Genomic DNA, 24,774 nt, shown 5'->3' on the forward strand with positions numbered 1-24,774 from the left:
TGAATGTTGTTTTTTTTCTAAACGTGGTGAGAAGTATTTGTTAGGGAGAGAACAGCTTCCAAGCCTTTTTCACCAAAGTGCTGCTATCTTGTTTTTACATTGTAAAAAGAACCTGTAGCATCACGAGGCTTTCTTTTTCTTTAACTTTTTAAGGCTAAGATATTTCAAGTTATGTTTATTGGTCTGAATACAGCTCAAAGGTAAATATGAATGTAGTGAAGAGAAAATGTTTTAAACTCCAAAACAAAATGGCGCAAAGCTTTAGCTCCTGTTCTTATTCCTGCAGATTAGCGGCGAAGAAGCGGGTCTTTGGGTTTCTGAAAGCACTTTTCTGTTTTTGCACTTCCAGAAAATTTGAATCCTTCTCACCCGTCTTTAATTTGTTGTTTCTAGTGAATTATATTCAAAGGTTTAAATCAGAGTTGACCCTTTTTATATAAAGATTTAAAGTGTCGTCCCATTCTGATGTAAACATCGGACAGAAAGGTGTAAATAGTTTGGATTTAAGACGTTTGAAGGAATTTCGAGGAGCCATGTTTACACTAAACAAATCCCATGTTTTTTGACTCCATTTGATCTGAATCAATGTTATAATGGTGAAATATCTGTTTCAAATTAATCCATTTTACTGTGATGAACTGTGATGACATTTAACCATTATTTTTTTTTAACATTTATTTAGCAACTGTAACGTGTTTATATGTACAGCAGACAGATTTAAAGAACTGCTTGTTCTAATGTGAAATAATGTACAGAATGGGAGTTTTTCTTTTCTTTTCTTTTTAAAAAAATAAGATTCATTAAAGTGAAGGTAAAATTTAGGGGGAAAAAAATGTAAATATGCTTTCATCAATAAAGTCTATTTACCAATCGTGTGGATTTTTTTTTTTGTGTGTGTATTGTTGCTTTACTGGGAAGTTTAATGATTTGTTTTTGGTTTAAAATAGATTTTATATGTTTTTATTGCCCAAAAATCAATCAAATAAAACACCAGTTTGAAATGTATGATTTTTAACTGCTAGCTTTCTGACATTTTATCCAGGTTCATTAAAGGTGAAGTAATAATATTTTATTTAATTTTGGAGAATCAATATTATATCAAAACATCACTACATAAAAATGTATCTAGATGGACATTACTATGCTGGAAATACATAAAAATCTGATTAGATAAACAATTATTTTGGAAATTTTGTAGTTTGTTGTGAAAGTGGTATTCTATTTTTTTTTACCTTTTAAATATATATATATATATATATATATATATATTGCAAAATCTTTTTGTAATTTTGATGATGAGAAAAAAAACAAAAATTCACTTGTAGGTACATTTAACCTTATATTAATTACAAAGCAAGTTTTCTACAATAGATTTATTAAAGGTCCATGAAGATTTAATTTTATATTTTGAAATATTGTACCACAAACAAAAAATGTCTGATTTTTTTTCTTTGCAGTGCATTGTGGGTATTATTACGTCATTGTTTCGTAATAATAGCAATGTAATGACCTCTATTTTAAAATTTAAACTGAATTAAAACAAAAAAAAATAAGCTTTAGTTGGACAAACAATCGAGCTATTTGTGAAATAATTACAAATAAGTGTTATTTAAGAGTTATATCATTTATCCAATCAGAATCGAGTAAAATCTGTTTCCAGGCAGAATCGTAGGAGCTATCTGCGATTTGATTGGCTAATATTAAAAATGGCGCGCGCAAGGAGCGTCAGTTGGTTTTTAGCCATTTGAGCTACTTTCACACCTGTTTGGTGAATCTGTAATCAGGATATCTGGGTCAAAACGGAAGGAGCGGAAAGTTTGAAGGTAACATAACACAGTAAATATAAATTTCTACTAAATGGCTTCTTTAGAGACAGTGGATGTTTGTGTTAGACGAAAACAAGCTAACTTTTAGTGATTAAATGTGATTATTTTGTTAGCATTACCTGCCTGAGGAAAGTTGTGCCCAGGAGTAAAGAACAATTCAAGAAAGAAGAACCTAAAAAGTAAGAATTATTAATACATTAATCTGTTTTTGTAGCAGTAGTTGTGTTGTTAGCATAATTAGCATAATTGGATGAATTTTAATGAAACTTGCAGAAAGTAACAGTTGGAGTCCACTCGATTCAAGATGGCCGCCACAGCCATAATAATGTAGGTATGTGACAAAAAGAAAAGTCTGAGCAAACTGAATAAATGTGGCACCATTATACTTGAAAATACTTTTAATTTGACACCAAGATTATCCTGATAGGCCAAAAACTACGGGAGTTATGAACTTTTTAAAGATTTTAAAACAAGCACATTTAAAACAAGAGAAAACTGCTAATGAGCTTTATTTTTAATTTACTGTTTCAGATTTCATCTTCAGATAAACATAACTTTTTAGTCTGTGGTCCAATTTGGTTAAAAAAACAAAAACAAAAGAAGGAATTAATGGAAAGCTTGTAGAAGGCGCTGCTTTCATTTAAATCTGAAATGTTTATTTAAAAAAATCTAACTAATTACATAAAAAGTTATCAGCACTTCAGTGTCATCCAATGAATTTCGGGCATTGTCCCATTATCTGCTCGCCTACAAAATCCCTTTTAAAATTAGGTTGAAAGTAGAAAAAGATTACAAAAAAACAACTTATTGAGTGAATAAATAAACTTTTTACTTGCCTTACGCAAAATTGGCTGTGGTTTTTGGTGAACTTAATCGCTGAAAAACTTAACAGAGGAAGTTTTACTTCTGGACCATGATTGTTATCCATAAACAACGACCACAATTCAGTCAGTTCTACAGATAATGGGCTAAAACTTGGTGTGGTAGTAGCTGAGATTGTTAGTCATTGGTTCAAACGTTTGTCTGTCAGCAAATTTTTTGATGGAGTTAAAAGGAACTTTGAGAAAGAAATAATTAGGAATGTTAACAAAATAAAAAGGTTTCCGTTAAAAGAAATGATTTTGATGGGAGGAGTATTAAAGAACTGTCAAGGGAGACGAAGTCCGCATATTTGGATTAAAGAGTGAACGTTACAGCGGCTTAAAAATCTACGTTTTGGGATAATTAACATCCTGAACTGCTATTAAACAAGTGGAAATGTTGTAACTTTGACGTATTTTTTAAAGGCTGTCACAAAACTTTCAGGAAATGTTCTTTAATGATCGTTCAGAAGCTTTTTCAGTGGTTGGAGTAATTAGTAATAAACTTTTTCATGCCAAATTTTGAGTGTGTTATCACAGAAAACTATATTGTCCTTGTTTTTCTGTTTGTTTATTTATTTATTTTTAATATAAGTAGTCAAAAACAACATATTCTTGCTCCTTCAGGAAAATGAAGCAGCTTTTATTAAACCAAAATGAAAAACTAATGTAGCTGACAGATGGTTTCTGGGTACTTTCCGTGTTTATGATCTTTGCAGATTCCCATTATTCCAACCCATTAGCCAAGATTAAAATAAGTTTGGCTATAATTTAGTTAGTTTGACAGATACTGAGCCAACATTTGGTGTGGTAGTAGCTGAGACTTATTCATACTCTGAGCTCTTGCAGCATCTCCTCAGATCGTACATGACGTTATTATTATGGTTTGACCAAAACATCTGGAACTCATTTCACTCAGAAGATGATTTTAGTCTAAAACATGACAGGCGGCAGGCGATATGGGATCCTTCGAGGAATTCTCGGCCTTTAGTTTCACGTTTTCCCCACCCTGTTCGTGGGATGATAATGTTTTAACTTCCTGGTCTGTCAGATGTTATATGTTGGCAACTTGTCTGGTTAGTTTTTATTGATTGTGACCACAAGAATCAGAAGTCCCAACTGGACCATTTAAGTGATCCGTGGTTTAAAATGTGCTGGATCCTACCTGATCTGAAGAACTGGTTGTTCAGTGTTTCATGTAGGGTCCAGTCCTGGTCCTGGAGGACCACCATCCTGCAGGTTTTAGATGTTTCCCTGCTCTTCAGCTGGTCTTTAAGTTCTCCAGAAGCCTGTTGAGCCCTCAGTCATTTAAAGCAGAGGAACACCTAAAACCTGCATGATGGTGGATCTCAGAACCAGGACTGGCACCACTGATGTAGGGCAACAGTCTTCAGCTAAATATCGAGAAGATCCATCTCACCTCACACCTTGTGATGAGCAAGAGACCAACAGAAAGGATGCCATGTCGGCTCGGAAGTCGACTGGATTAACAACATCCATGTCAGAAGATGGGGAACCAGGACGTTCTGATGTACAATGCAACGTTCTGGTTCCAGATAAACTTCATCTGGATCTGGACCACGGTCCACCATTTGGGGACCCCTGATCTTGTAGATTTCAGTTGCAGAGGAAATGGTTAATTTAATTTATCCCCCCAAAAATGTAATCTGAGATGTGGTTTGTTCAACAGACGGCCACAAGATGGCGACACAACCTAAAGAAAAGCCTCTTCGTGCACCCTTGGCAGAAGTGGTGTGAAATAATCCTATCCAATATTTGTTCTTTGCAGTATTAATGCAAATTAACAGATTTTTATTAAAACAATAAAAAAATATATATTAATATGGTGCTGAATGACTTTGATAGTCAGTAAGGACGTACAGAACTGCTTTGTGACGCCGACTTTCCGAACAGATTTTTGTTATTGACTGTAAGACGGGTCGCAGATTTTTTGTTTACAGAAACCCAACGGTTAAATTAGAAACCTATTTATGTCTCACTCCCCAAAACCAAACAATAATTTTGCACCATTCTCTCGAAGCAAATCAAGCCTGCTTTGCATCTCCCTAATGTGAACAGTGTCTTATACAGTGGAACAATTACAGCAGTGCATTACCCAACTCACTGACTGTAATTCAATTATCCCACTCCCCCTGGCTTCATCCACCCAGATAATACACACATTAATTAACAACAGAATCCAATATCGCCTGTTCCGCGCCTCCACTTATTTTCATTTCCCATAAAAAAGGTCATAGCAGCTGAAGACAATTAGTGTAAGTGTGTAGTAATGGATTATACTTGTACATCACCACGGCCCGGAGTGCGTGACAGGGAGCAGCCAAGCAGTCGGGAGGCTGCGACCCCGGGAGAGCGCCGCTGTAAACATCCATCAGACGGGTTCGTTTCAGCGAACTCATAAAGAGGCGTCCCTGGGAAGGAGGTGCTTCAAACGGTCTGAGCCGAGGTGTTGCTTCTGGTTCGAAAACGCAATTAAAGGCGCGCAAAATATCTCACAAACCAGTTGACGGATTTGAATGGAAGTCTTGGAAAGTTCTCATTGGATGCACGTCTACAGCTGATTAACTTTTGGACCCAGTCCGATTCAAGGTGGCCGCCACGACGAAGTGATCTCGGAAAACAGAGAAATGGCTATAACTCAGTCAACTGAACATGAATTATGCTAAAATTTGGTGTGGTAGCAGCTGAGAGTCATCCACAACACGTAATCTGAGCACAAACTGATCGCCAAGGATCTGTTTTTAAAACTTTGCCATCAACTATTACAGTTCTGTTAGCGAAATATCTCACCAACCGCTGGATGGATTTTAATAAAACTCTCAAAGGGATAATTTGGTGTACGTCTAAAACTCATTACCTTTGGAGTAAACCAGAATCAAGATGGCCGCTACAGCTAAGCAACCTGAGCAAACACAAAAATGTCTATAAGTCGGTCAGTTTTACAGATATTGTGATCTCTGGTATGAAAAGTAAATGGTGACATGCATTTCTTAAGGTCTTTTAATTTTTTTTGACACATCTAGACCATCAGACGTCCTGACCGTGCCATCGTGATCTTCGGCGGGACCGCTCTGAACCCCGACGCCGCTGCGGGTTTCCATCTACGAACCGCCGACAAACCAGAGGATTCAGACGGCGAGCGGGCGAGGAGAAACGGCTGGTAAGTTGAGCTGTGTGAGAATAAAAACAGACATTTTCTGAGAGGGGAATGTGTGTAAAGCTGCGTTTTTATGTTGTCCAAAATCCGATCTTTTACTTTCTGAACATGCTTGATTGGACCGGTGAGGTGCAGTCCATCACATGCTCACAGATACTGATATTTATGCCCGTTGAGTCGAAAAGTCTTCATTATGGAGCCCATTTCGGCACCAGGGGTTGAAATAAAAGGGCATGTTTTATGTGAATTATGTTTTATAGAATTATATTAACTACAGTTTAAGATTATCTGCTTTTACTTTGGTGACTTCCTATTTGCAAACCGGATTCAGCTCGACAGGAAAAGACAAACCGAACATGAAAAGGTTGAAAAGCAACTCAAGTTCAGCTTCAGTCGATAGGGAAACAATGTTTAACTGTAAATTATTTGAGTTATTGGAAAGGAGTTTATGCGTAACAATGGATGGTAAAATAACTAATTATTGTTATTTGCCTTTGTCTCTTACGTTGGTTGATGACACAGACAGCTGGAATTAATCATAATTAACCATCAGTCCTCGCCTTCTCGATATTGACTGGATGCTACAGTAAGTTTAGGTTTTGGAAACCTTCCTGTTGGCACTAAAACAGCAGGTGTTGTCGTTTTGTTTTGGGTGTAGGTGAACGAAAGCAAACCCAACACTGGAAATGAAACAAGAGGACTGTCTCCTAATTAAACAGCCGTCTATGATGTTTAAAATCATCAGTAATTTCGGCTGTTTGTCACCGAAATCAGATCGGACATTTAAAGACAGTTAAATCAGATTATTGGTGGTTCTTCAGAGCTCATCCAGCTGCAGCTGAGAGGAGGTGATGTTTTGGGGTTTTACAGTGACGCTGTTGTTGTTTTGGAAGTTCCTGATCCGGCTTTAATGATCCCAATGCTGGTTCGAATTAAACCTGGGTTGCGGGTTGTAAAACCGAGGCACGTGTCCTGACGCCGTCTTTGTTCAGTCATGAAAGGAAACCGGGATAAGATCAGCCTCATCTGCTCATGTAGATGTCGCAGTGAGGCCGTTTCTTTGCTCATGGATCGCGGTTCGCCTCTAAAACCTGAAGCTAAAGGCGTTCCTCGATGCCACACAGTGACAGAACCTCGTTCATCTGCAGTCACGTCTGAGCAGATAAGGAACCAGGACCACGGCAGGTTGAAGACGAGGGGGGTAGGGTCAGGACGGTCTCAGTCATCCTCATTCAAGGCGGCGACCTAATTACCAGAGGAGAGGGAAACGGTAATTAGCAGCGAGTCTCACCTCGTTAATCACAAAGGCCTCCTTCACTCTATTTATATCTGATTAATGGCTTGCTTAAGCACGGCGAGGTATTTATGTTTCTGTTAATTGTGTGCAGCTTGTCTGCTCTCAGCTCGCTGCAGATTGCTTGTACCCCCAACTGATGCGCACAATGACGCTTACACACACACACACACACACACACCTCCACGACACCTAACTTATCTCCTGACGTTCTCATCACCGCTCCCTGAAGCTGTTAGAAGACGGTGGCTGAGTTTAGGTCTCGGATCACCGTTCAACTTGACCACTTTTTTCCAAACGGAGACAACGTAAAACCAGAGTCCGTCCATTTACGGAGCTGTGCCAGTCATTTTACATTTTGGTTGATGATTAATAACGTTTTTGCAAACACAAAAATGGTTTTAACTCAGTCAGTTTTAACGACACTGAGCTAAAGTTTCTTGTGCTTGTAGCTGAGATTGTTCCCGACGTATACTGTGTTTAAAAGGTTTGACCAAAATAACTATAACTCTGTCGTAAGATCATCTGATTTTAAGTCTCTTTAACATTTTAGATTTGTGGCGTTTGTGTATTTGGTCACTACACCAATCCACTAAGTTATTGGACCTGATTAAAATGTGTTAAAACTAGAAGTATCTCTAAAAACATTTCTAACAAATCAGCTCAGTTACAAATAAACAATTCTGTATTTTTAGTGACATTAGCAACATTCTCTGTTTTTTTTTGTCAACAAGTAAAGTTTATTCTAAGGCTCACATCTTATTTTAATAATAGTATTATTTTTTTAATTTCTTGCAGTGGTGTTTGGAAAATAACACAATTAGATTAAAGTTTAACTTTCATCAGGTCAACTAAAAGTCTCTAAGGAGCTTTTTTCAGTTCTGTGGACCAAGACCTGAAAGGATCGTTCAGTTTGGAGAAATGTTCTACAGGAGGATGGGTTAACGGAGTCACCTTAAGGGCTGTCTGGTCTCTGTTTAATCAAATAAAGTTCTTGTTTGGGGTGTTTATGGACAGGAAGTAAAGATGTGGTTGAGAAGGCAAAGGGATCTAGGTTGGAGGGGGACCCTCAGGGTCTCGCCTCTGCTTTTTGCAGGAGATGTGGTGACCTTCGGCGTGCACTGGGGCGGTTCAAAGCTGAGGTGGACCTCAGCTCCTCTGAGTCTGAAGCCGTGGTTCTGGACTGGAAAAGGGTGGAACGCTCCGTCCAGGTTGGGGGCGAGTCTTCGCTTCAAGCGGAGGAGTTAAAGTATCTCTGAGTCTTGTTTGCAGCTACGAGGTTGCCGCTCCAAAGGCGACGCTCCCAACTTACTGGTCCATCAACGTTCCAACCCTCACCTGTTGTCATGAGATTGGAATCATGACTGAAAGAAAGAGATCCTGGGTACGAGAGGTTGAAATGAGCTTTCCTCTGGAGCAGTGGTCTCCAATCCTGGTCCTCAAGGCCACCATCCTGCATGTTTTACTTGTTCCTCTGCTCCAACACACCTGGTTTGAATCAATGGGTGATTAACAGGCTTCTGCAGAACATGAAGAGGTGATTTAACCTCTGAATCAGGTGTGTTGGAGCAGGAAAACAAGGAAAACCTGCAGGATGGTGGCCCTGGAGGACCAGGATTGGAGACCCCTGCTCTGGAGGGTGACCAGGCTCTAACTTGGAGAGGGTGTGAGGAGGCCGTCATCCAGCTTTTAAGCCCCTTTTTAAAGGAAGTGCTTTCTAGTCGCCTCTCTTGGAGGAAGACTTTTCGGCGTATCAAACCGGGAGGAGAAACCCTAGGCCGTCAGGGCTCAGGGTCATTCCCAGATTGGCTCTCCCAGGAGGAGCTGGACGGTGTCGTTTGGGAAGAGGAGTACATGTGTTCCCTCCTGGACACGCTGCCTTCAAGGCCAAAGCGATATTGATTGAAACTGTTCAGCGATCGCTCAGAAAGACAGGAGTTTTCTCAGTTTTATACCTGTTACTTTCTTGAAGATGAAGGTGGCGTCTCTCCTGGTCACAGCATTTTCCTTTCCTCTGAAAGGAAACATCCGAGGCAGTGGACCAGCTCTAAAAACCACGCTGTCTTCATTTCCGAGGTGTACTCCAGCAGATTAGGCGCGAACAAAATCATAGTTTCGTACAGAAGAAAATCGGTTATGATCGTTCCGCTTGCTGGTCGCAAACACTCAAGAGTTCAGTGAGACCGAGACAGGAAGTTGTCGTATTTTCTCGCAGTCTTGATGGATTTTTAACGCGTCTCCCAGCGGTTGAGGGGAATGAGGTCATCAGAGGTCCGGCACAGGTTGAAGGAACTGGGAGGTGAAGTTAAAGAGGCCGGACGGAGATGGTGTGGACATGTGCAGAGGAGGGACAGAAGGATGTTGAAGATAAAGAGGACATGGAGGGAGTTGGAAGATCCCAACAGATTCACCCAAAGGTCTCATGTTTGTCTTTAAACACTACAGGAGGATAAAAACGTCCCACGTTGTGATTTAAAGCAGGACCTGAACTCGTCTCTTTGGTCTTAAACGGTCTTCCTTGTCCCGGCTCATCGCTCTGTGACAGGTGTCCGGGGGTCGGGGGGAACCTCCGACGGCCATCCGTCCAGCATTCCAGCACAGCTCCGCCGGCCTCCCATCGCTGTGATGGAAAATGGGCAGGCATAACGGGAGCGGATCAAAGAGCTAAACGAGGGGCTAAAGATGCTGAGGCAGATTAGAAGTGCTTCCCACAATGCCGACAGCTGCTCAGAACTACGCCGGGCCTAGAGATATTGTTTCAGATTAGCGGCGGCGCTACGACGCCCGGGCAGCTGCCGCCTGTAATACAATGGGAAGGAGCGGATCAGCGCGCACGCTAAGAAACATGTGTTATCATCACAAAGGGATTGTCAGCTTCAAACGCCTTACATCCCTCTGCCATCCCTCAGGATCAAACAGGCTGCTGGCTGGCACTTATCACAGAGCTCTTCTTTTAGTCTCGTCACTTCTATTCTCCACTTTTCACTCGTCTTCCTCTCCTCGCCCCCTTCTTCTCCTTCTCAGCGGGGTTTAATCTCAATCACTGTTATCCTCCGAGCCATCGCTGACAAATAATCAAAGACAATCCCTTTTTGTCTGGAGTTTGTTTCGGAGTCGTCGCCGACACAGGAGCCGGCGATGAATGTCATTGTTTCGTCTGAGCCGTGCTCGGCGTCGTTTCTGGAGCAGATAGGGGGATTTCTTTGTTCCTCTTTGTAACGGATGAACTTTCTAACTCAATCCGCGGCATCCTAAACAGATCAGGAGCTGAATGCCTCCGCTGATATGAATGTGTGGCATTATGAGGCAACAATTACAAGAATTAGATAAGAATTGTTCTCTGGAGAGAGGGAACAAAAAAAAAAAAGAGCCGCTTCTTCTCTCAGAGCGGAGACGCTTTCCTCGCGTTCAAACCAGCGAGGAGTGATTTCCCAAGTCACTCGTGGACAAACGGCACGCAAACATAAATATGAAGGAGGTGAAGGGATGACAGCGAGGTTTTATTCACTTCGGCTCCATAATTTGAGGTTTTTAACGACACAGAGGAGGAAAAAACTGATAAATGGGTGCAGCCAAACTTAAACGAGTTGTTTTTCTCCCCTTAAATAAAACACTGTTTTTGTTTTGAGCTCAAACTAAAACATGTTTAAAACAACGTAGTTTCACTAAAGTGCTGAACAGATAGTAGGATGCATAACAATAATGATTTTATAATAATAAATTGTAAAAATTGACCTTTAGAAACAAATATAGAAATAATAAAGTAGTTCTGAGTTCCCTGCTCAACTATAAGGGATTCTTTTTGTTTGTTTTAGTTAAAATAATTTAGATAATTTAGATTTTTGGCCTAACAGTTTGATCGTTTTGAACTAAAGTTGAATTTAATCTTTGGTCCGAAGCTGCGGTTCCCAAACTTTTTAACTCGAGACGCCAAATCTTCTTGTTTGGACGACGCAAACGTGGCTCAAAAAAAAGGAACTGAAGAAGAGCGAAAGCTGGAGATAAACCATGAGATTAATTTAAATAAAATAAAAATAAATCGTCAGTCGGCCATGCCAACCAGCTCACTGTAGTCCACAATTTAGGGTTTTATTCTAAACCTAAAATGCTTTTTTTTAATGTCATTTTTAAGTTCTTCTAAGGGTTGTTTAATATGTTTATTTAAGTTAAACAATTAATGTTTTATTGTCATCAAATCAACCGACCTCCATTTTAAACCGTTATTATGCTGCTTTTTTTAAATTTATGAGGATTGTTTTTATCTTATATAACAACTCTAATGAAACTATATGCCATTGAGGTTTATTTTAGGATTTAGTTTGTTTTCTGGAGGTCGTCTCAGGACCCCTAAGTTGGTGTTTTGTGACCCATGGTTGGGGTCCCAGCCTCAGCTTTGGGAACCTCCTGGTTTAAAAAAAACAAAACGACGACAGTTAATTAAGTCTGCACTAATTGGACTGAGATGTCGATATTTATCTGTATTTTTTTTTAGGCGTTTTTCAAAACTTTACAGCTATATTTGAAACTTAATGTTTAATTTAGTTATAAACGAGACGTTTTTTTTACCTCTCAAGTTGAATTAGGGATTAAAATCGTTATTTTTTTGTGGGGATGCGGCTTTTTGTTTGGCGCCAGGCGACACGTTGGGTTTTATTTCTGGTGCTTTGGATGCCAGAGCTGCAGGTGACGCCTCGCCTCGCCGCGCCGCGCCTCCTCGGGAGGACGCTCAGATCGAGGCTCGCCGATCTCCCTGGCGCCTCCAGTAGATGCCAGCAGTGAACCGCTGAAAGCCCGGCCGCGTCTCCTCCTCCTCCTCCTCCTCCTCCTCGTCGCCGTTCGAGGGTGCTCTGCCTCTAACTGCTTTGGAGTTGGAGACGGTACAGATGGCTGGCCTAAACGCAACACTTATCCAGACATTTCACTGTTCGCAGAATGATATCAAAGTCAACTCAAAATGGAGGCTGTGCCATCAACTTGAAACAAATTCTAACACTCCCAACAAAATTGTATTGTGAGCAAAGTCACCACGGATTTGGTCAGCGTTCAGCACAGATGTCCCCCCCCTCCCTCCTCTCTCATCCCTCCCTGTGTGTGTGTGTGTGTGAGTTAAATAAAAACTCAACATCCTCTTAAAAATTCAGCGGTGGATTTTTTTTTTATTTTTTTTTTTGGGGGGGGGGGATAAATGCTCACAATTATAATGTTTTAATCCAGATTGGATTCAGACGCACATTTATTTATTTTTGAGTTTAAATCACGCTTTAAAACATTAGGAGCGCCGCGACAAAAACAAATGCCCCAAATTATGGGAAAACGTGGCGGGATGACGGGAACAGCTGTGGCCGTGGAATTAAATACAAGTTTATTAAAAAATAGTCTGTTTTAATCTATATGTTTGACATAATTCTAGTAAAATAATAAAAAAAAAAAAAAGCATTTTTCTTTATATTTAGTCATTTTCCAGCCTTTGTCCTTGTCTTGACGCAGATCGGAGGAAACGTCTCACACGGCCGGATCACATTTTTTCTGCGGGAAGTAAAGAATATAAATTCACCTTTAAAGTGGACGGGTTTTATTTCCGCCTCACGTGTTCAGATCTTGGAAATAAAAAGGAGTTTTTATAAACTAAAACACCTTAAAGTTGAATTATTTGGGGGAACACAGCAGAAGAAATCAGCTTCCCTGGAAAATCTAAATTAAAATACTGATGGCGGATCATTCTCGAACCCTGGGGTGTCGAACCCAGTGACGCAAGGTGGCCAAAATTAAAAATTTGGTCCTAGCCAAGGGCCAATCACGATCAATATTTATTAAAAATTACATAAATTAATTGGTTTTAGATGTTTTATGTCAAATCATTCATATAGAAATATCAATTCCTTTTTCTAGTTACAGATTATACAGAATTTAGAGCAAACAGACTTTAATGAACACAAAAATAGATCAAACTTTAAAAAGCTCATCATTAGGTGTCATTTCTTACGCCTCACTCAGCTTTTAAATGAATTTTTTAACATTAAAACAGATTTTTCAACAAAAACCTGATCATACAGAAATTAAAACTATATATTGTTGGCTTCTAAGTCACTGTCAGAGAAAACTTCAGTTTTTTTAAGCAAAATAAGAATCAGAGACTCGATCTGAACCAGACTAGAGGGCCGGATGAAATGTTACAGAGGGCTGGATCTGGCCTGCGGGCCTTGAGTTTGACACGTGTGGTCTAACCTCTGGAACGAACGCGGTGTTTTGCTTTTGGAGAACGTGGACCGTTAGGCTGCGGCGGTGTTGAAGTTTACGTGCAGACTTCCTCGGCTCGTTGACGTGAAGACAATAAAATGGCGCTCACGCAACAGATTGATTAATTACCGTTTCCAGGTTGGTTGAAATCGATTTTTTTCCTACTTTGTGCTCACAGAATTACCGTCAGAATACTTTAAAACCGTGTATTTGTTGGTTCGGCTGTATCAGCCAGGGAGGAGGCGTAGCGGTGACCCGGGAGGCGGTTTGAATCCGTTACGAATCGTTTTTGTTACCGAAGCGTTGCGTTAAATGCAGACGAAGAATCCAGGAAGTTTGTTTACTCGTTCGGTGGCGATGTGAGCGTCCTCAGCTCCTTGTCTGGTGTGAAGGTGTGTGTTTCTGGTGGGCGGGGCTTCAGAAACGGTGGTTTGATTGGCGGCGAAAAGTTTACTTTGGAGGGTGCTCTTATGGTGATTTTTATTTATTTATTTTTTCCCCCTTCTTCTTTCTTCCAATTAAATGTGGAATGCAGGACTCTTGAAGGCCATTCGAAGCGTGTGTGTGTGTGTGTGTGTGTGACCTCTCCTTTCATTCCCAGCCGAGACGGGCAGGTAAGACGGGACCCGAAACTGGCTCGGGTTATTTTTCTCCCCGTGTCAGTTTGATTCCGCCGTGACCCGAGGCGGAAACGAGGAGGCAACAAACACAACCGCGAGCTGTTTTTCTTCTTCTTCTTCTTCTCGCGATGTCAAAATCTCATCCAGGGAGGATTAACGCTTTCTGCAAATGTGCGTCCTGTGACTCATAAAGGACTCCTGGCTCCTTGTTTGCCGTTCGGCCTTATTTCCCGCTCTTTTTTCCACGTTCGGCCTGTTTTCAGGCGGCTCGGTCGGACAACCTGCTCGCTGCGACGTGCAAACAGCAAACCATGTCGGCGCCCGGCCTGGAGCAGGAAATAAAAGAGAATTTAAACCTAATGAACACGCATTATGGGCGTAGCGGCGCTTTCATCAGACCCCTTTTGGGTCGTGTTTTCACATCCCCTCAGATGCGACATCACAAGCGCCACCGAACCCGACGGAGGAGAGAAAGTCTTTATTTAGACTCAAATGGGTCTCATCTGAAATAATGAATATGTCCTTGAGAAAAACAAAGAGCCGCACAAAACGCGCCACTCTTCCTCAGAGGCGACGGAGATGGCAGATAATTGTTTTCAAGTCTGGCACCGCTCTGTAAATGAGTTTGTTCTGTTCTGTTTCCCTTCCTTTTTATTTCGCCGTCCTCATTGTTTCCTCACACACACACACTTTTTGATTATCTCCTCTTTACCTTTGTTTTCTTGTTATCCCGCCACCATATTTACCCTCTCCTCTGAGCTCTCAACAGCCTGTTTCTTCTCCGTCTTTCTTTTATCCCCCCCCCCCTCTTCTTTCTTTGCCACGTTCTTTGCGGCGGCGGGGCTTTTCACATCTTTGCTTTACTCAGCCATTCGCTCCCTTTTTCTTTCTGTTTGCTCGCGAACAACAGAGGAATCCTCCGTTTTTTGTTGTTTTTTTTTTACCTTGACTCAGCTGTGTTCTCGCCCGACGGTTCATAACGCAACAATCGGAGGTTCTCACAAAACGCTCGAATCGAGCCCCGAGCCGTCGTACGCAGCGGCGTTTCTCTCCACGCAGGAAGGGCCGAACTGGTGAAGTTCACGAACGGCTGACTTTACAAACATCTTGAAATAAGACCAAAAAAAATCAATTTCTTTCACAATAGCTTCCCTGGACAAAAATGTTTTGGATATTTTACACTTTCGTTGGCTCCGACACCAAATTAATAACTTCTCAGTTGTTCAGAGTGACTTAAAATGGCTGCAGAAGCACAATCTTCACCATTATTACTCCATATTGCTTGGTTTAGTTAAAGAGAAAGGGGTTTTCGTCGTGGATCAGCTCTTTCGACGCCCTCCGTTTGGACAACTAGTGAGTCAGGTGATCAACTGAGGCTAATCTGTGTCTTAAAATGGCTCCAAACGCAAACAGTGTCATAAACCGTTACATTGAAGTCCGTTTCTTATCGGCCGATGTTTCAAAGAATCTGTTGGGGATGACTCCCAGCTACTACCACACCGAGTTTTAGCTCCATGTCTGTAAAAACAAGCAATTTACAGCCATTTATAGCTGTAGTGGCCATCTTGGATTGGGTCGAATTCAAACGTTTATCAGTTGTAGACACAGATCCGGTCATACCTTCGACAGTTTCATTAAAATCTGACCACTGCTTCATGAGATATTTTGCTAACAGACAAAGAAACGGGGAATTGGGGGCGATCGTGATGTGTTGCTAAACACTTTAACCAAGTTTGCGACAGTACAAAGTTTATCTTTTGAATTTCTACAACTACATTAAACTGTTTTACTGCAATATTGTTGATAAAAATACATCCTCCCGGAGTTATATCTAGTCCTGGGCATCTAGAAACGGTTTTAATTATAAGTAAATTTATCTAAATAAAGGAGAAATCCTCAGGTGGTTTCCAGGACGAATACGTTTAGGCTCAGGAAGTTACGCTACCTGAACATTAATGTCATGAAATCTGCTTCTCTGTAGAGATCTTCAAACCCCCGCTGAAGTCAATAATGTTAAAATAACGCAGTGATGATCATGTCTCTGTGTACTGTTAGCAAAATATCTCACAGACCGCCGGACGAGTGATTACAATGTTAGCCGACACAAAAAAATAGCTATAACTCGGTTAATTTTACAGAGTTTGAGCTAAAAATGTGGCGTTTTAGTCGCTGAACGCGTCCTCAACGCAGATTGAGCAGAACGGCTACGCTTCAGTCGTTTCTTAATTTAAAACTCCGGCCTGAAGATCGCCGGACGACACGCATTCCGAAAATAAAACACGATCCGAGACCCCTTCTGTGACTCAAAGCCTGTTTGGTCTGATTGTTTTTTTGGAAAGTCGTGACTAAAACCAGAGATTTTAAATTTGTGACCCAATTTACGTTAAAAACGAGTCCCTAAAGACGCCGTCCATCGATCCCAGTAACTCAGATAGCTTATAATCATCCTAATCTACCTTTTTAATTCCCTTTAAAACCAGATATTTTTCTCTGACGGCTGCCTGGGCGCCTGGAAATCCCTTCATATAAAGTTTGGCATCATTATGAAGCTCGAAGTTCCTGTTTTTAAATATAGGGCTGGAATTCCTGATGATGCCACTCCAAACCGGCACTTATTTAAAAAAAACTACCTTTTTAAAATGGAGAATTTTAAAATAATAGCAACTCAATATTGGAAAAACTCCTCATTTGGACTCATTTTATCGTATATATCGCTGCTTATTTTAACTTAATAATAAACTTGGACATAAAGGACTGGTTTCATACTTGTACCTGGGGTGAATTTAGCGTTTTTTAAGACGCTGACGAGTCCTTTCAGTCCCTGAAGCAGACCCTCCACGATTTCGCGATGTTGCGATCGCAACTATTAACGCAAAATCAAGCAAACCCCTTGAAATCGCAACTTTTTGCAAATTTGTCCAAAAAACCGCAACTTTCCTGCAACTTTAACCCAATATTTGTTGTTTCTAAAGTGATTTGCCACCGTTTCTGCAGTCTAGTCTCTTCTTTGTGGGTTTGTGTAGCGTGGAATACAAAATAACTCCAAATAACTCAGGAAGAAGACACGTGACGTCACTTCCTGCAGACCAGGGACAATCCAGAAATGCTCATGAATGTCAGTTTAGAAGCTATCAAAGTTCTCAAATAAAGCACCTTTTGAGAATGTCAATGTTTGTTGGGAATTATCTTACAGAACTAGGAAGTATTTTTGGTTTATATATTAAAAGTTATGGTTTTTTATTGATTTTAGTATTAAAAAAAAGCACAACTTTTAGGAAAATGCCTATGGATCGCTGCGAGAAAACTCCCCCCCCCCTCGTTAGGGAAAGTTTAGACAAAGTTCCGTCACTTCCCTCCCTCCTGCAGACTCGTGTCTTGCAGGGAGAGCCGGTCACAAAGCTTCAGTTAATCTGAGCGATGGCAGCAAAATTAAAAAAATTAAAAAAAAGGGGACACTGGTTTTGACAGGGGGCCCGCTTCCTCCATAAGCCTGCCATTAATGCTAATCTTTCCCAGCAGAGGAGGGGCCGCGGCCGGCCTGTAAATATCAATAACAAATAGGAGATATGGCAGTTCCAGCGCCGCCACTCCCTCCACCCGGCCCCCGGTTCGGCCCCCACATCCTCCTCCGCCGCCGTGCAGGGATTGAGCCGGAGTTAATCTCGCCAGCCGTTATGACAGTCAATTAGCGAAAGAAGAATGTGGCTGGACTCGAGACGCATGGAAGTGACTGGACGGGGAGGAGGGAGGGGTGTGTGTGTGTCTGTGTGTGTGGGTATGTGTCAGTGAGTTTGGTACCCAGTGGTGTGTGTGTGTGGAGAGATGTTCCACAACTATCTCTGCGTCCGCCCCCCTGGAGAGCAGATGGGATATGAGCCTGCCAATGAGACAAGAAAAAGAGGTGTGTGTGTGTGTGTGTGTCAATCATGCATATGCACACACACATTCATAATGCCACTTGATTGTGTGTGTGTTGAAGTAGGGGGGTGCTTTCGGCTTGCAGTGAAACAGTAGTTCCACTGTTGCACCAGTCTGGCGAGTTTCTGAAAAATAACTCGCCAGGAGCACGCCACACCTTCTTCCCGCGGTCCGTGCACGATCTGAAAAGTTCGCTTCGTTGTTCAAATCGCTAACCTGCTAGCGCTCGAGGCTACCTCCACCTCCACCAAATTTTAGCTCCACATCTGTAAAACCATTTGATTTATAGCCGTTTTTGTCTTTCCTAAGGTTGCTTAGCTGCAGTGGCCATCTTGAATTGGGTCGACTCCAACATTAAATCAGCTGTGGACGTACACCCAGTGATAAATCTCTGAAAGTTTCGTTCTGCTCCGCTCAGTGGTTCACAAGATATTTTGCTAACAGACAAGAGAGGGTTGTCGCAAATGGGTATTATTAAAAATTTAAAGGGAAGAATTTTGCGCAGCGCAGAGCTCTCGGGAGTATGCGCTGGGGATGATGCTCGGCTACTACCACACCAAATTTCCGCTTGTTATCTGTAAAACTGGCTGAGTTATGATCACTTTTGTGCCAGCTGAAGCCAGTTAGCTGTGGCGGCCATCTTGAACGGGAGTGACTCCGAAAGTGAATCAGTTGTAGGCGGACATCCGGTGATAACGTTCCAAAAATTTCGTTAAACTCCAGCCAAAAGTTCAGGTGATATTTTGCTAACAGACAGACGGAGCTGATTCTAAACAAAGATCTCGTGCAATCAGTTGGCGCTCAAACCAGGCGTCGGAGATCACTCTCAGCTGCTACCACACCGGATTTTAGCTCGTTATCTGTAAAATTGACCGAGTTGAAGCCATTTTTGTGGTAGCCAAGTTTGCCTAGCTGCGGCGGCCATCTTGAACGGGACTGACTCCGAACGCCAATCGGCTGTAGGCGTCCATCTGGCGGTAACTTCCCGAGAGCCTCGCTAAAATCCGCTCGCCGCGTCGCGAGATATTTCGCTAACAGACGGCCGAGCGGTGCCCGAGTTCTGATCCGCTCCTCTTCAAAGCTGCACGACTTGGCCGTGAATTAAAAAAAAAAAAAAAAAAAACGAGTTTAGATTTCTCTCCGCGGGCGTCTTTCCTTTCCAAACTTTTGGAGGTAACGTTGTGATCGGCGTCGGCAGATCTAACGGCAACAGATGGGCGGTTGTGGTTTCTGCCGTTCCCGTTATTTTACAGAAAGGTTTGCCAGCAGGGGGGAGAACTCCGAGTGTTGATTTGTTTTTTCTTTTTCTTTTACAATAGAGACATGAAAGGATGTTAACTAAATGAGTCCTTTCTGCTATAAAATGATCAACTTTTCAGGTTTGTAGAGGTTTAAAAAAAGGAGAAATTCTTATTATTTTAGCTGCGTGATGTTTGTTAAAACCCAAAGATTTTCAGTTTTAATATTTAAATATATTCTTTATATACTTGTGCAACTAGAAATGATCACCAAATCCAAAATAATAAATAAAATAAAGATAAAAAATGTACAAAAATGCCTGAAGAGGGAAAAGAAGAGGAAAAGGAGTTCTACTCTTCTTACAGTGTGAAAACAACAACAACAAATAAAAAAAATGATGATTAATGATTCATAAATTCACCGTTTCAAACAAGTTTTACCGCAAAGTAAAAGAGAGTAATTAATTCTTTCTAAATGTAGAAAACGGTTATCGTTACCTGAGGGAATGCTTGTCACCCGCCACCTTTTAACGCCAGAAATAAAAACAAAAAAAGATATTTTATTGAAAAACTAAATTTCAGAGCGATCTCTTTGTTGGCGCTCACTGAAAGCCTTAAAGAGGAGCGTGTGGCGGCCATATTGAATTGGGTTAATCAGCTGAGAGGTTCTTTAAAATCTGTGGATATTTCGCTAACAGACAATCGATTATTGTTTGTTTTTCAGGCGAAGATGAGTGAAGGCTCGGAGTAATTTAAGACCAAACCTCAGCTCAGTATCTGTGAAACTGATCGAGTTAAAGCCTTTTTTCTGTGCGTTTTCTTTTAAAGATCAGTTCTGGCAGCAGGAATGGAAATAAATACAAACAAAGAAGTGATTAAAATAAAAAAAATGCAACTTAATGGGTGACCTGAGCAACTTCCCATCAAATAATCCAAGTTTTCTCTGCAAGATGAGTTTAAATTTAGCTTTAAAACGTCTGAAACATTCAACTAACTTTGACATCCATCAAACCAGATCCCCCTTTTTCATTGCATTAAAAGAAAACGGAGGCTTTTGGGGCGAAGAGCTGCGGGCGTCGTCGCGGGGCTCGCTGAAACGAGCGGCTCGTCTTCATCTGTGCCTCGAGGAGGAAGGTTAGAGGTCAGAGGTTGAGCCGGGGGCCGCGGCGGGCCCGGCGCGGTCCATAACGGAGCCTGGGTCCGCCCCGGAGAGCGGGACCGAAGCCAGGAATGTGCTCGTGCGGTAATGCAATTATCATCAAATCCAACAAGAGCAGATTTGTGTGTTTTTCGGGCTTATTTATAGCGCTTTTTTAAGAGTTCTGAACGCACACGCGCGCGCACTCCTGTCCACAAACCCCTGCCAAACTGCCTAAACACGGCAATAAACAGAGATATAAGCAGCAGCTGTGGCATCTGCATAAGTCTTCGGGTGAGTGCACATCTGTTAGACTGTCTTACTGCAGCGAAACCGACTGCTGACAGCAAATGTTTTCACTCAGCCTCTCATTGTGAGTTATCAGGTACGGAGGCTCTTGTGTGGAGCAGAAGACAAATTTATTCCTGCTTTCTTTCTCCGTCTCTGCCTGCGCTGGCTTCGGCTTTCATCGGCTGCCCGCTTCAAGCCCGAGTTAAATCAATTACAGCGGCTGAAACGTCTTTTTTTAATTTTTTATTTTATTTTGAAACCAGCGCCCTGGCTAGGTTTCATTCGGAAAGGTCGTGGGGGGTCACGAGGGCCGACAGAAAGTCTATTTGTTCGGTTCTGGTGACATGATTGCCTAAATACTGTATCAGATCGAATAGCAGTGAATATGCAGGGTTTAAACTCGTTCTCTCTGTTTAACAAGCGCTCCACTAACCAGCCATATTTCGAATTAAGATTACATACAGCGTGTCTGCGGCGAAGCCTCGATCGCTCCACCCTACGCCCCTCTATGAAGCGTGTACTCGGATTACAAGCATGCAAAAATCGGAGAATTGGGACAGTTTAGGTTACGTCATCGTCTTGCACCTCTGGGCCATAAGTGCGACATCCAACATGGCCGACCGGTCCCTGTTTTGGCATTTTAAGAAGGCGCCAGTAGGATTTTAAAAGTACAGTTTAGGTATTTTTTGCTTTCCAAAGTCACTGCAGGAGATATTCGGCTGCTCAGATGTGTTTTGTTCTGACTTGTTGATAGTTTTCACACCTGTACAGCAGAGAGAAACGAGAATTATTTCAATACTTTACATTTAAAAACTGATTTTTTTCGTGACAGACGCAGCTCGCTCTGTCACCGCCGCCATGTTTCTGCCGTTTAATTAAAAACCCTTTCATTGTCAACATGCAGTGATGAATTGTGGGTAAACACTTCGCTGAAGTCCGCCTGGATGCAGCACACAAAGGGGGCGGGGCTAAAGAGCACTCCGGAGAATTGGGACGCACTCAAACCCTTCAGCGTGAACGCGCACTTGAACGACGCGAGGGTGGAAGTGTGAGGATTGGGAAGCAGATTCAAAATGGCCGCCACGCAAAGAGCCTCGGCAAGCTAATATTTGGTGTGGTAGTAGCTGAGCTTCGTCTCGAACACGTACTGCAAGGGCGGCCTCGTTTGTTGGCAAAATTTCTCACGATTAGCTTTTGGAGTCAGCCCAATTCAAGATGGCCGCCACAGCGGATCGACATTGGCCAACGCAGAAATGGTTACAGTGAGTTTTGCAGACGTTGAGCTAAAAATTCGGTGTGGTAGTAGCCGGGAGTTCTTCCCGATGCATGCTCCAAGCGCTAACGTTCTTTTAAGGAACGACGTCCATCGGCGTAGCTGCGTTGGTCTGCAGGCGAGGGAGTTTCCCCCGCCGCCGGTCGCCAGGTGTGGGAAGCCGTTTGTTCTCGGACCTTCGGAGCGAACGAGCGTCAGAGTCACGTCGCAGAGCCAAGCCAAGAGTCTGCGTTTAAGAACAAGAAAAAAAAAACCCAAAAAAACACTTTTTGTTTACGCTTTAGGGCCCTTCGCTGCTCAACCAGTGAAGGAGGGAAATCAGCTCGCGCCTGGTTCCCGAGCCACCGTTGCGTCGTCAACAGATGAAGTCAGCATCTCACACCCAACAGATGGGGTGTGCGGAACAGCGGCCTACTTTACCAAATGGACTTTTTTTTTTTTTCCTTCTTTCCTCCCCTGTCCTCTAATCCACTAATCAATGCTCATCGTCTGCGAGGCGGCCCCCAGAGCTGTAAGTTCGAAGTTACCGAAGCGGCTGCTTGAATAAAATCTGTCATTATTTGAGGTGTGCTTTGGCGCTCGGCGCGGGCTTTGACTTATAACGGCATCTGGCAGGTTTTAAAGAAATATATAAATCATTGTTTAAAAGGAGATATATTTTCTTGGAAACAATCCTGTGGCAGACGATGTATAATATCAGATGCAGCTTATTTTGAAATTGTCTTGCTGTGGCGAGATCAGAGCATCCGGATGATAAGGACACGCCCACCCAAACGCCCTCAAATCAGATGAACAAACGGCTCTGGCTCCAGGAGGGAAAGCGCAATCTATTTATTTATTTTTTTTATCATCTATCCTTTAAGTCGTTTGTTTTTTTGTTGTTTTTTTTCGGTCCACATAATTCCTTTTATTCCTCAGCACCGAATCAAGAGGCTCTGCGAGCGGCAGATAAATAGGAATTCCAAACTCCAAAGGTTCATTTGTCATGGTGCGAATTCCAAGAGTGGAATCTAGAAATAGCTCGAGCGTTCAAGCTCGGTTGTTGCCTGGGGCTCGGTGGCATGTAGGAGGCTTTGGTGATATTTGCTTCTTGCATATATTCATTCTACTAGGGGGGGCTTCTTTTTGTTAATTTTTCATTTTTTTATTTTTGGAAGAGAGATATGCACTTTCCCATTGCAAACCCTGCAAAAAAAAAAAAAAAAACGGAAGTGCACGTTGTAGGAGGCTATGCCCATTATTTTGGTATGACATTACAGTTTTAATTGAATTGAATACAATTTATTCTTATGAAAACTTTTAATTAAGTGCCATATGGACAGATTGTGTGAGTACTGGCCTCCACGATATCCCCTTGGGGACATTTGCTGCATAATTAAGAACATGAACTGTAATACCATGGTGCGATTTAATGGAAACTTGCAGTCTAAATAGGCGACGTTAGAAAGCCATTATTACCCCGCCTGAGAGGGCTTGGATGGGTTCTCTGGGGACAGCCGGCTTGCTGAGTGGAACCCTGGGAATAGAAAACAACAGAGATCATGAAGGGAAGTTGGAAAGGAAGAGTTTAAATATCCGAATCAGTTTTTGACATGAAATCGTGGGTCTGAAAAATGGTCTTTTCCTCAGGGTACAGAATTAGAAGCCTGTTTAACGGGCCTGAGAGGTGGGGGGTGACATATTTATCTTAGTAATATAGTCACAAGCCTGACTACATGTGTGTAAGAAAGAGATATTAATTCCAGAGTGGCATGGACGTCTCACAGGTTATATAAAAGATAACCACCACGATGTCACTCCTTTTTGTGAACTGATGATTTGAAGCCATTTGAACGTCCTGTAGACCACCATTAAATCTATTCTTAGAAATGGAAGCTACAGCAAACTTGCCAAAGAAGGGTCACCCCCTCCATAAAGACGGGGACTAAGGCGTTAACCGGAGAAGCTACCAAGAGGCCAAAGTCGGGCAGCTCTTCTGCAAAGATGGGAGTTCAGATAAGGTGGACGGGATCGACGGGAAAAAGCCATTCCTTAAAGGAAAGGATTTCGAGAAATGATTCCCAAAAATGGGGTCGGGAGCCCAGTGTGGGTCACTCGACACCAACTAGGAGTCCTTAGATAATCTCCAGACATCAACTTACAATAAAAACTTAGTTTTTATGCCGTGTTTGCACCATAACCGTTACAAAAACTTGAAATACAAGTCCATAAATTGATTAAAAACATATAACGGATGTTAAGACTGTCTGGTTGTCGTTATGTCCTTATTTAATAGAGTCGTTAGCTTTTTTTGGATGTTTAAACAGCCGACAGATGGGGTCACACACCTTTGTCACTGTTATTTTATGGAAAAGTTTGGGAAGCACTGATTTAGAGGAAGGTGCTGTGGTGAGACGAGACTGAAACTGAACCGTGTGGTCATCGAGGACGACTCCACGTCTGACGCAAACCCTGCTGAGAACAACATCCCTGCAGGAACTGGGGTGCTGGTCAGGAATGAAGGAAAGATGGATGGAGCAAAAAAACGGAAACTTCAAAGACTTGGGCCCGGGATGGAGGTTCTCCTTCCAGCAGAACAATGAGCCGAAACACACAGCCGAAGTAACGCTCACTGGTTGAAGGAGAACCAGCTACATGTTCTGGGATACTCCAGTCAAACCCAGACCTCAATCCAACTGAGAATCCCTGGGAGGATTTAAAAACTAAGGGGAAAAATGGATAGTCGTTTCATCAACGTCCCTACCGCGAGAATCCGTCCAACCTGATGACTTTTATCCAGATTTATGAACGTTTTTCTGGTTATTAAGGCACTGAAAAGCCTGAAAGCCAGTCAGATTGGAGGTGGGAGCGCAGAGGCCAACTACCTGGATGTGTTGCTCTACAACAGGGGGGTCAGACTCC

At 42.1% G+C, this 24,774-nt stretch overlaps 1 long non-coding RNA gene across 1 annotated transcript in view; it reads left to right on the top strand.

Moving 5' to 3' along the window:
* Window positions 1–1,746: 1,746 nt before the first annotated feature.
* The window catches only part of LOC112451025, a 61,675-nt gene continuing 38,647 nt past the window's right edge, over window positions 1,747–24,774 (top strand). The window contains exons 1-3 of the long non-coding RNA XR_003039759.2: window positions 1,747–1,823; window positions 1,940–2,005; window positions 5,731–5,867. This is a non-coding gene — a long non-coding RNA (uncharacterized LOC112451025). The remainder of the gene's footprint in view (window positions 1,824–1,939; window positions 2,006–5,730; window positions 5,868–24,774) is intronic.

Source organism: Kryptolebias marmoratus, linkage group LG18 (assembly GCF_001649575.2).
Source record: "Kryptolebias marmoratus isolate JLee-2015 linkage group LG18, ASM164957v2, whole genome shotgun sequence".
Classification (NCBI taxonomy): domain Eukaryota; kingdom Metazoa; phylum Chordata; class Actinopteri; order Cyprinodontiformes; family Rivulidae; genus Kryptolebias; species Kryptolebias marmoratus.